The sequence below is a fragment of the Balaenoptera ricei genome, chromosome 8 (assembly GCF_028023285.1).
Source record: "Balaenoptera ricei isolate mBalRic1 chromosome 8, mBalRic1.hap2, whole genome shotgun sequence".
Lineage (NCBI taxonomy): Eukaryota > Metazoa > Chordata > Mammalia > Artiodactyla > Balaenopteridae > Balaenoptera > Balaenoptera ricei.
The window spans coordinates 48,683,233-48,695,615 of NC_082646.1; the positions used below are offsets into that span (position 1 = coordinate 48,683,233).

At 36.0% G+C, this 12,383-nt stretch overlaps 1 protein-coding gene across 3 annotated transcripts in view; it reads right to left on the reverse strand.

Moving 5' to 3' along the window:
* Positions 1–12,383, reverse strand: part of TMEM135 (transmembrane protein 135) — a 244,678-nt gene that overhangs the window by 210,245 nt on the left and 22,050 nt on the right. The gene's annotated exons all lie outside the window — the stretch shown is intronic.

The window sequence follows — 12,383 nt, forward strand, 5'->3', positions numbered from 1 at the left end:
ATCAAATAGAAATTGAATGCTAAAACAAAACTACATTACAGATACTATCAGCCTGGATATTAGAAAACTTCAATGATAAAAACCAGAGAAATTCATTCATTCAGTTTCACTGAGAAGGGGATATGAGCTAGATTAGGAACAACAGTATAATTGTCACACGTCACCAGGAAGAAATGCTTTTCTATCATGATGAAACAATATATCAAAGGAACAAAAGTTAAGGGGACAGAATTAGGGAATGAGGGAGGGAATGTAAGAAAGGGCAAGACTGACTTGAGAAAAGGAAGACCATAGAACTCTGCATTCACTTTTCACCATTCTAGACATAACAGCTTCCCTATCGTCAGGGATCAACAAATCTAATGGCCTCGTCTCAGTTCTTTTCTTATTCTATCCCTTAAAATCCTCTGATAATTTCCTACTTCATTCAATTAAACAAACTGTTATTAAGAATTATGCCATACACAGGAAAAACAACAATGAATAAGATCTAATCCTTGCCTTCAAGGAACATAAAAACTTAATAGGGAAGTAGACATATAAACAATAAACTACAGTAAGGCAGTGTGGTAAATGCTATACTAGAAGAAGAAGAAACTGCTACAGAAATACATATTAGGGAATAACCAAAAAGGAGATGGGACTGGACAGGTAATAATGCCTGGAAGATGGATCTTGACAAATAGGTAAAACGTCGACAAAAGAGAAGTTTCTATGGTTTCTGTGACTTCATTGTTTTCATTCTCCCATTATATCCCTAAGTGCTACTCCTTTGTTAGCATTTCTTCCTCAGATCTCTACTCATTCTATATACAATCTCTCCCACAGCATCACCTATCATGTCAAAGTAGGAATTCCAATATAACCCCTTCTAATTTTTTTTTTTTTTTTAATTTTTGGCTGCATTGGGTCTTTGTTGTTGCACACAGGCTTTCTCTAGTTGCAGCGAGCGGGGGCTACTCTTCATTGTGGTGCGCAGGCTTCTCATTGCGGTGACTTCTCGTTGCGGAGCACAGGCTCTACGTGCACAGGCTTCAGTAGTTGCAGCACATGGGCTCAGCAGTTGCGGCATGTGGGCCCTAGAGCACACAGGCTTCAGTAGTTGTGGGCTCAGTAGTTGTGGCTCGCAGGCTCTAGGGCGCAGGCTCAGTAGTTGTGGCACACAGGCTTAGCTGCTCCGGGCATGTGGCATCTTCCCAGGCCAGGGATCAAACCCATGTCCCCTGGATTGGCAGGCAGATTCTTAACCACTGCACCACCAGGGAAGCCCCTCTCCTAAATTCTTAATGCATACTTCAAATGTCTATTGGACATGTCAATAAAGACATACCACAGACATCAAAAAAAAAGCATGTCCAAAGCAGAACTTATTATACTTCCCAAAAATGCTTTTATTTCTGAGTTTCTAACCTCAAGTAATAGTACCACATCCACCCAATTACTTAGAAACAAAATGTTGGTGTCATTTCAATTACTCCCTGGATCCTCAACCATCTCCTCAGTTCTAATGATCTCCTAGGATCTTCAGGTTTTAGAATGTAATGTCTCTTTCATTTTAGACTCAACAATGGGCAGAATATGGTACTCTGTTATATATTCAAGTAGTTACAGAAAAAAATCCCCTCTGTTCCTGGAAAGGAAAAAACAAAACTGTCCCTATTTGCAGATAACCTGATTGTCTACACAGAAATTCCCAAGCAAGTTACATACAGACACACACACACCTCCTAGAACTCATAATGCAGTTTAGCAAAGGCAAAGGATAAAAGATAAACATACAAAAGTTATTTGTATTTCTATATAAAAAAATGAATACATGGACACCAAAATTTAAATACAATAGCATTTATAACTCCTCAAAAAATGAAATACTTAGGGGAAAATCTACAACACTTGTATAGGACTTGTATACTGAAAGATACACAATGCTGATGGAAGAAATCAAAGAACAGATTAATAAATGTTCATAGATAGGAAGACTCAACATGGTAAAGATGTCAATTTTCCCCCAAAGCAATATACAGGTTTAACACAATTTCTATTACAATTCCAGAAAAGGTTTTGTTGATGTGGACAAGATTATACTGAAATTTATATAGAAAAGCAAAGGAACTATAAGAGCTAAAACAACTTTGAAAAAGTGAATAAAATGGGAGGAATGAGCCTACCCAATTTGAAGACATTATATAGCTACAGCAATCAGGTTTTGTGATATTGGCAAAAGGATAGACAAATACATTAATGAAATAGAATAGAGAACCTAGATATAGATCCACACAAATATATCCAACTGATTTTTGACAAGGTACAATGGCAATCCCATAGAGGAAAAATAGCTATTTCAACAAATGGTGCTGGAGCAAAGATACATCCACAGGCAAAAAAAAAAAACAAAAATTAACCTCAGCCAAAGTCTCACAGTTTATACACACTTTATACAAAAATTAATTCTAAATGTATCAGAGACATAAATCTAAAACATAAAACTACAAAACAAAACTTTTAGGGGAAAAAAAAATCAGGGAAAATCTTAGGGATCTAAGGCTAGGCAAAAGCGCAATTCATAAAAGGAAAAATTATAAATTACACTTCAGAATTAAAACTTTTTCTCTGTGAAAGACCTGTTAAGAATAAAAACCCTAGCTACAGAATGCAAGAAAATACTTGTAAACTACACAGCCAGCAAACGACTAGTATCTAGAATATAGAAGGAAATCTCAAAACTCAACAGTAAAAAACAATCCAATTAGAAAATACAAATGATATGAACAGATATTTCACCGAAGAGAATATGCAAATGGAAGATAAGCATATTAGCCATTAAGGAAAAGCAAATTAAAACCACAATGAGCTATCACCGTAGAACTGTCAGAATGATCAAATTTTAAAATACTGGAAACACCAAATGCTGACAAGGATGCAGAGAAACTGGATCTCTCATGCACTTGTTGGGGGGAATGTGAAATGGCAAAAGCATTCTGAAAAAGTCTGACAGTTTCTATAAAAACTAAACAAGCAACTATCATATGACCCAGCAATTGCAGTCCCGAATGTTTATCCTAGAAAAATGAAAACGTTATGTTCACCCAAAATTTGTGCACAGATGTTTATAGCAGCTTTGTTTGTAATAGTCAATAAATGGAAACAACTCCTATGTCCTTTAAGAGATGAATGGTTTAAAAAACTGAGGTGTATCCATACCATGCAATACCATTTAGCAATAAACAGGAACAAGCTAGTGATACATGATACAATACTGATGAATTTCCAGAGAATTATGCTGAATGAAAAAAGCCAATCCCAAAAGACTACATACTATACTATTCCATTTACATAACACATAAAATGACAAATTTATAGAAATTAAGAATAAATTAATGGTGACCAGGGGTTAAGAGGAGGTGGGTAGGTGGGAGGGAAGTGTGTATTGCTATAAAAGGGCACCACAAGGGATCCTTGTGTTGATGGAAATGTCCTGTAATATTGACTATATCAACAGCAATTATTTTGGTTGTGATATTTTACTATCATTTTGCAGGATGATACCACTGGGAGAAACCAGATAAAGAGCAGAGGGAATCTATTATTTCTTACAACTGCATAAGAATCTACAATTATCTCAAAATTAAAAGTTCAATTAAAAAAAAAAGCAGTCACCCACAAAGCCAATGGGCATATGAAATATGCTTAGCATCACTGTATTCAGAAAACTGTACAGTAAAATACCACTACACACACACACACACCAGAATGTCTAAAACAAGGAGAAATGATAATGCAAAGCACTGTCGGGAATGAAGTAACTGGAACTTCACACATTGCTGGTGGGAATGTAAAACTGCATACTTACTTCAGGAAACTGTTATTATCTAATGAAACTAAATGCACACTTATCCTATGATCCAGCAGTTTCACTCCTAGGTATATATCCAAGAGAAATAACTGCTTATTTCCATCAAAAGTCATATTCATAACACTATCTGTAATTACAAATACTGCAAAACACCTAAATGTCCATTAACAGTAAGGTAGATAAATTGTACATATTTGCAATATTGGTAAATCATACTGTACAGTCTACTGTAAGAAACACGGAAAATCTGACACAACACATGGGAAGTAACCTAAGACCTTATCAATACTGTGTTGTAACCCAGAGCTTCCAACCAGGGCTTACAAGTGGCCAAAAAACTGATCCTCTCAGCAGTCTGGGTAGCCAGGCCAGGACTAGGGTAACAGAGCAAGGTGATAATCATCTCTGTTTTCCCTAGTGTGCCACACAATTATTATCATTTTCTATGTACATCACAGCATGCTATAGTGTGAAAAAAGATTAGAAGCACTGATCTAACCAAGTAACATAATAGTAACTGTACTAGCCATGTAGGAATTGTAAGGGCACATGCACACATGTATAAAATCATTATCAGACATCATCCAACAATTTCACAAACATCATATTGTATAGCAAAAAATGTTGCAGTGTTCATATGCTTTTGACCAAGTAATTCCATGTCAATAAATTCCTTATGAATTTTCCAAATATGCATACATTTAGCTCAACAATAAAGTATATAATAACACTATGATTAAAATACATATTTGTATTTATTTATTTATATTCATATAGCTTTTGAAGACAATATAATGACCAGGAAAAAAATGAATCAAAATACTTAAAGTGATAAGACAGACTACCAAACAATATTTTCTAATGAACATATGGAACAAACACTAGAACATTATGAACTGGTTATCTTGGTAATAGATTATTTTAATCTTCTTTTTGCTTTTGGGTATTTTCTAGACATTCTGCAACAAACATGTTACATTTATAAAACTGGCAGAAGGGGAATAAGTATGAGAAAGTGTGGATTAATTATTATAGAAAAAGATCTGAATAGAGAATAGAAATAATCAGCATGATAAAGTATAAAATAATCAGGAGATATGATTTTTACTCTTAGTTCTACAATAATGTATATGAATGCTACTTATTTCAATTCTCTTTAGATTTCATCTTTCTCATTTATTAGATAAAGAGGCTGACTTAAATGACACAGGTGACATCAGTAATATGGCAGAATAGCAGTTTCCAGCACTCATCTCCTTGCAGAAACATCAGTTTGAACAAATACTCATGTGCAAAAATACCTTCACAAGAGCTAAGGATTCCAGGTGAGAGATTAAAGCACCCAGGTGGAGTGGAGAAATAAGAAAAGATGCATTGAAGAGGGTATGAAAAATAATCTCATATTACCCACATCAACCAACCTCCAACCCCAGGCAACTCAGCATGCAGAGAGACACCCACCCAAAGGAGGAAGAAGAGTGAAGTGAGCGCCCAACTTCACCACAAACCCCAGCTCCAGGCCTGCCAAGTAAAATCAGGCATCAGGCCAGGCCACACAGATCCAGGATTCAGAAGTGCCCCCATGGACTCAGACTCCAGGCCCACCCCAGTGCCATGCCAAACCCCAAGAAACCAGGCTCCAGGCTTACCCCATGGATCCATTTCAAGCCCCAAACTGAAGCCCCAAACACCAGGCCTGCCCAGGTAGACCCAAGTATAAGGTGCACACCAGTGAACTCAGGCTTCAAGTCCACCCCCAGGCACCAGAGTAGCCTGCCTGAAAACTCCAGCAGCAAACCCATCCACAGACTCCACCAAATGGCTTTCATTGGCTTTCACTGCAGAAGCCCAAGTGTAAAGACTGGAAGAGGTGCCTACTTCTTCAAATGAACAAACACCAAAACAAGGCCACAGAAATACGAATGTTCAGGAAAACATGACACCAACAAAGGAACAAAATAAAGCACGAGTAACCAACCCTAAAGAAATGGAGATCAATGAACTGCCAGACAAAGAATTCAAAATAGTTGTCTTAAAGAACTGCAGTGAGCTGTAAGAGAACACAGATAGACAACTAAAACAAAATCAGGAAAACAATACATGACCAAAATGAGAAGTTAAACAAAGAGATAGAAGGAAGGAAGGAAGGGAGGAAGGGAGGGAGGGAGGGATGCATGAATTCTGGAGCTAAAGAGAACAATGACTAGACTTGATCAAGCCAAAGAAAAAATATCAGTGAGCTCAAGACAGGTCATTTGAAATTACCCAGGCAAAAGAACAAAAAGAAAAAATATTGAAAGAAAATGAAGAAAGCCTATGGAAATTATGGGATACCATCAAGGGAATAACATATGGATTGAGGGAGTCCCAGAACAAGTAAAGAAAAAGGAGCAGAAAGCTTATTTAAAGAAATAATGACTGAAAACTTCCTGAATCTGGAGAGGAAAATGGACATCCAGATCCATGAAGCCCAAAGAATCCCAAACAAATTAATTATAAAGGGATCTATTTCTTCTTTTTCTATTTCTTCTTTTTCTATTTCATTAATTTTGAGAGGATCAATATTCACTAATCCCATTGTGATAATCATTTCATGATGTACGTAAGTCAATCCATTATGCTATACATCTTAAATTTACACACTGCTGGATGTCAATTATTATCTCAATAAAACAGAAAGAAAAAAGAGATCTTCACCTAGACACATTATAATCAAATTCTTAAAAGTCAAAGACAAAAAGAGAATTTTGAAAGCAGTAAGAGGAAAGAAAACTTGCCACATACAAAAGAACCCTCGTGGTGGGGGGGATAAATTGGGAGATTGGGATTGACATATATACACTATTGATACTATGTATAAAGTAGATACCTAATGGGAACCTACTTTATAGCACAGGGAACTCTACTCAGTGCTCTGTAGTGACCTAAATGGGAATGAAATCCAAAAAAGAGGGGACATATGTATACATATAGCTGATTCACTTTGCTGTACAGTAGAAATGAACACAACATTGTAAAGCAACTATACTCCAATAAAAATTTTTTTTAAAAAAGAAAATATTAGCAAATAGAATTTAGCAACACATAAGGAGAATTATATACCATGGCCAAGCGGGCTTTATTCCAGGGATGCAAGGCTGGTTCAATTCATAAAAATCAATCAATGTAATTCACTATATTAACAGGCTAAAAAGAAAAATCACATGGTTATATAAATCAATATAAAAGCATCTGACCAAATTCAACACCCATTTATGCCAAAAACTTTCACAAAAATAGGAATAGAAGGCAAATTCATCAAGTTGATAACTACAGCTAATTTCTACTTAATGATGAAAAGACTGAGTGCTCTCTTCCTAACTCTTATCAAAATATCAGCAAGGTTCTTTGTAGATATAGAGAAGATTATTCCAAAGTTTATATGAAAAGGCAGAGGAACTAGAAGATCTACAACAATTTACAGTAGGAAGAATAATGTAGGCAGAATCAGTCTGCCCAATTTCAAGATTTATTATATAACTACAGTAATCAAGACCCATAATAGAAAAACTGAAAAAATTTTCAGAAAAACTGAAAAATCAAACCTTATTAAAATTTAAAACTTCCTTTACAAAGGAAGAAAAGAGGCAGTATCCATATAAAGCGGGTGAAAAGACAAGCTACAGACTGGAGAAAATATTTTCAAACCACATATGCGCAAAAGGACTATGAACTAGAATCTATAAAGAACTCTCAAAATTCAACAGTAAAAAAACAAATAATCGGGGCTTCCCAGGTGGCGCAGTGGTTAAGAATCCACCTGCCAATGCAGGGGACACGGGTTCGAGCCCTGGTAGGGGAAGATCCCACATACCACGGAGCAACTAAGCCTATGCGCCACAACTACTGAGCCTGCACTCTAGATCCTGTGAGCCACAACTACTGAGCCCACATGCCACAACTATTGAAGCCCACGTGCCTAGAGCCCTTGCTCCACAACAAGAGAAGCCACCACAATGAGAAGCCTGCACACTGCAACAAAGAGTAGCCCCTGCTCACTGCAACTAGAGATAGCCCATGAGGAGCAACAAAGACCCAACGCAGCCAAAAATAAATATAAATAAGTAAACAAATTTATTTTTAAAAAAACAAAGGTGATACAACACATTACCAAATGAAGGATAAAAATCATGATCATCTGAGTAGACAGAGATAAAGCATTTGACAAAATTCAATACCCTTTCAAGATAAAAACATCAATAAACCTCATGATAATAAAAGGTCATATATGATAAGTCCACAGCTAACATCAAACGCAACAGTAAAAAAATGAAAGCTTTTCCTTTAAGACCAGAAACAACACAAAGGTGCCCACTCTCACCACTTTTACTCAACTTAGTACAGGAAATCTTAACCAGAGTAACTAGTCAAGAAAAAGAAATAAAAGGTATCCATATCAGAAAGGCAGAAGTAAAATTGTCTCTGTTTGCAGAAAACTCTGAAACCTCTATCAAAAAAAATTAAAACCAATAAATGAATTCAGTAAAGTTGTGGGATACAAAATCAATATACAAAAATCAGCTGCATTTCTATACAGTCACACCAAACAATCTGAAAAAGATACTAAGAAAACAATCCTATTTACAATTATATTATCAATAAAATACTTAGGAATAAATTAAACCAAGGAGGTGAAAGATCTGTACACTGATAACTTTAAAACATTAATGAAAGAAACTGAGTAAGATGCAAATAAGTGGAAAGACAGTCCATGTTCATGGATTGGAAGAATTAATATTGTTAAAATGTCCATACTACTCAATGCCATCTATAGATTCAATGTAATCCCTATCAAAATTCCAAACGCATTTTTCACAGAAATGGAAAAAAACAATCCTAAAACTCATATGGAATCACAAAAAAATGTGACTAGCCAAAGAAATCTTGAGAAAGAAGAACAATGCTGGAGGCAACACACTATACCTGACTTCAAAATATACTACAAAGCTATTGTAATAAAAACAGCAGAGTACCGGCATAAAAACAGACATGTAGACCAAAGGAACAGAATAGAGAGCCTAGAAATAAATTCATGCATTTATGGTCAAAGGATCTTCAACAAAGGTGCCAAGAACACACAACAGGGAAAGGACGGTCTCTTTGATAAATGGTGCTGGGAAAATTGGTTATCCACACGCTGAAGAATGAAACTGGACCCTTATCTTACTCCATATACACAGAACAATTCAGAATCATTAAAGACTTCAATGTAAGACCTGAAACTATAAAACTACTAGAAGAAAACATAGAGAAAAGGCTTCTTGGACTTCCCTGGTGGCACAGTGGTTGAGAATCTGCCTGCTAATGCAGGGGACACAGGTTCGAGCCCTGGTCTGGGAAGATACCACATGCCGCAGAGCGACTAGGCCCGTGAGCCACAATTGCTGAGCTTGCGCGTCTGGAGCCTGTGCTCTGCAACAAGAGAGGCTGCGATAGTGAGAGGCCCACGCACCGCAATGAAGAGTGGCCCCCACTTGCCGCAACTAGAGAAAGCCCTCGCACAGAAACGAAGACCCAATACAGCCATAAAATAAAATAAATAAATAAATAAAATTAAAAAAAAAAAAAAGGCTTCTTGACATTGGTTAGAACAATACTTTTTTGGATATAATTCCACAAGCACAGCAACAAATGCAAAAACAGACAGATGAGATTACATCAAACTAAAAAGCTCCTGCACAGCCAAAAAAAAAAAAAAAAAAGCTATCAACAGAGTGAAGAAACAACCTACAAAATGGAAGAAAATATTTGCAAACTATTTGCAAAATTTGATGAGATTAATATCCAAAATACAGAAGAAACTCAAACAACTCAATAACAAAAAAAAAATAACCATTTTTAAAAAATGAGTAAAGGACCTGAACATACATTTCTCAAAAGAAGACATACAAATGGCCAACAGGTACACAAAAAGATGTTCAACGTCACTAATCATCAGAGAAATGTAAATCAAAACAACGAGCTATCACCACACACCTGTTATAATGGCTACGATCAAAATACAAAAGGTGGTCAGTGTTGGTGAGGATATGGAGAAAAGGAAATCCTTGTGATACACACACACACACACACACACACACACACAAAACGGATTACTCAGCCTTAAAAAAGAAGGAAATACTGTCATTTGGGACAACTTGGATAAAACTGGAGGAAATAATGCTAAGTAAAATAAACCAGGCACAGAAAGACAAATACTTCATGAACTCACTTATATGTGGAATCTAAAAACCCACAGAAGCAGAGCAGAATGATGGTTGCCAGTGGCTGAGGGGGTGGGGGAAAATAAAGAAAGGTTGGTCAAAGGATACAAAGGATACAAAGGTGTAGTTACGTAGTTATATAGGATGAATAAATCTAACAGATCTAATATACAGCACAATGACTATAGTTAGTAACACTGTACTGAATACTGAAAATATGCTAAGAAGGTAGATTTCAGGTGCAACTGAAACATTCATTCACTTTGTTGCCACATTCATTTTATTGTGGCAGTGTGAAACTGAACCTGCAGTATCTCTGAGGTATGCATGTATATCAAATCATCATGTTGAAAAATAAAAATAAAAGGTCAACACTAAAAATATGACACAGAGTTCTTTTTTCCCTACTTCTAAAATTGTACCCTTTTTTTTTTTTTTTTAATAAATGGTACTAAAGGAACTGGATACCTGTGTAGAACAAAAAAATTAACTTTGACTCCTTCCTCACACTATACACAAAAGTTAATCTGAGATGGATCATAGACTTAAATTTGCAAAATATAAACAATAAAGTATCTAGAAGAAAACATAGACAAATATCTTTATGAACATTCCAGGCATAAGTCAAAAGTCAGAGACGGCATTAAGCATAGTTCATGAGGGCAAATGTGGAGACTGACCTGACTAACACAAAGGCTATAGACTGAAGATTGATGCAAAATTATAATGACAGGCCCCCAATTTAGGAGTTTCCCTTTACAAAAATATCACTATTAAACATCTATCAGGCCTATGTACATTTCATCTAATTCCTTTATTCTCCCTTATCTCTTTCCCCATGTGATTAATGCTGCATATTTGCCACACAAATGGTTGACTGGTATGGGGATTGCATGACTATGGAACAGAACACAGCTAACTGGCCCTCAAAGGGGCTGACCCCACGATCTTAGCCTTAGTATCAAACTTTAATTTAGCAGTCTTTGTTAGCCCCAGAGCTTGATCATTAACTCTCCTAGAAGACTATTTCTAGAGGGTCTAACAAATCTAGATTTTTGGAAAATAAAAGTTTCCAATAAGAAAGAGTTGATTTTATGTTTTATTTATTTAATCACCAGCAAACAATGATTTCTTTAAAGCAGGTTCTCTCAACCTCGACACTACCTACATTTTGAGCCAGATAATTTGCTGCTGTGGAGGGCTATCCTACGCATTACAGGATGTTTAGCAGCAACCCTGGCTTCTATTCCATAATGCCAGTACCATACCCTGAGCTGTGACAACCAAAAATGTCTCCAGGGAGTACCAAGTGTCTCCTAGAAGGCAAAATTACCTTATTGAGAACAACTGCTTTAAAGAAAACAGCATAATGAATTTACATTTTTAAAATATTAACAGAATAGTTACTTTATTTAACAAACACTTGTAACACTTACTATGTGCCAGGCACTGTTCTAAACACTATACAAATGTTAACTCAATCCTCATTAACAGTCTATGAGATGGACATGGTTCCCACTTTAGAGATAAGAAAACATGGGCACAAAGAGATATGTTGCCCAAAGTCACACAATGAATAAGTAGGAAAGCAGGGACTGAACACAGGTAAGTGGATCCAGAGTCCATGCTCTTAATCATGATACCTGACACTAAAGTCTGACATTCTAAATGAGGGGACATATCACTTATCCATTGTGCATGTTACAGAAAAAAGACTTGTGTCTTACTATCCCCTATCGGAATTCAGGCTGCCCATCCTGAAAGAAAAAATACTAAAATATAGGGAAAACAGAACTGAGATATATATATATATATATTTTAAAACCTCATAAAAATATTCATAAATTTGGTATATACATATACTAGTTATGTAACCTGGGGGAAGACTAACTAAGGCACCATGATGATTCCAGGGCTGGAAATTACATTCCCAGTCTACAAGAGCTAAAAATGAAAGAAGACGGAAACACAATGTTCACAACACTAAGTCAGCAAATAAAAAGAACTAATCTCAACAGAAGAAAGTGGAACCAACCAGCTGTGCATCTAACTTTACTCTGATTTCCTTCTCCTTCCAAGACCTCAGTACTTTTTAAATAAATGAGATAATAGATATAAGTACTCAGCAGAATTAGCACACAGAAGGCACTTAAAATATATGTTTCCTTCTCTCTGCACAATGGCTCCCTGCTCTAATCCCAGTTCTTTTTTGTGCTGTGCAGCTTTGTTCTATTAAGTGTTTTGAAGACATTTCTGTCTCTAGTAAATCAAGATGTTTGAAAAAATTA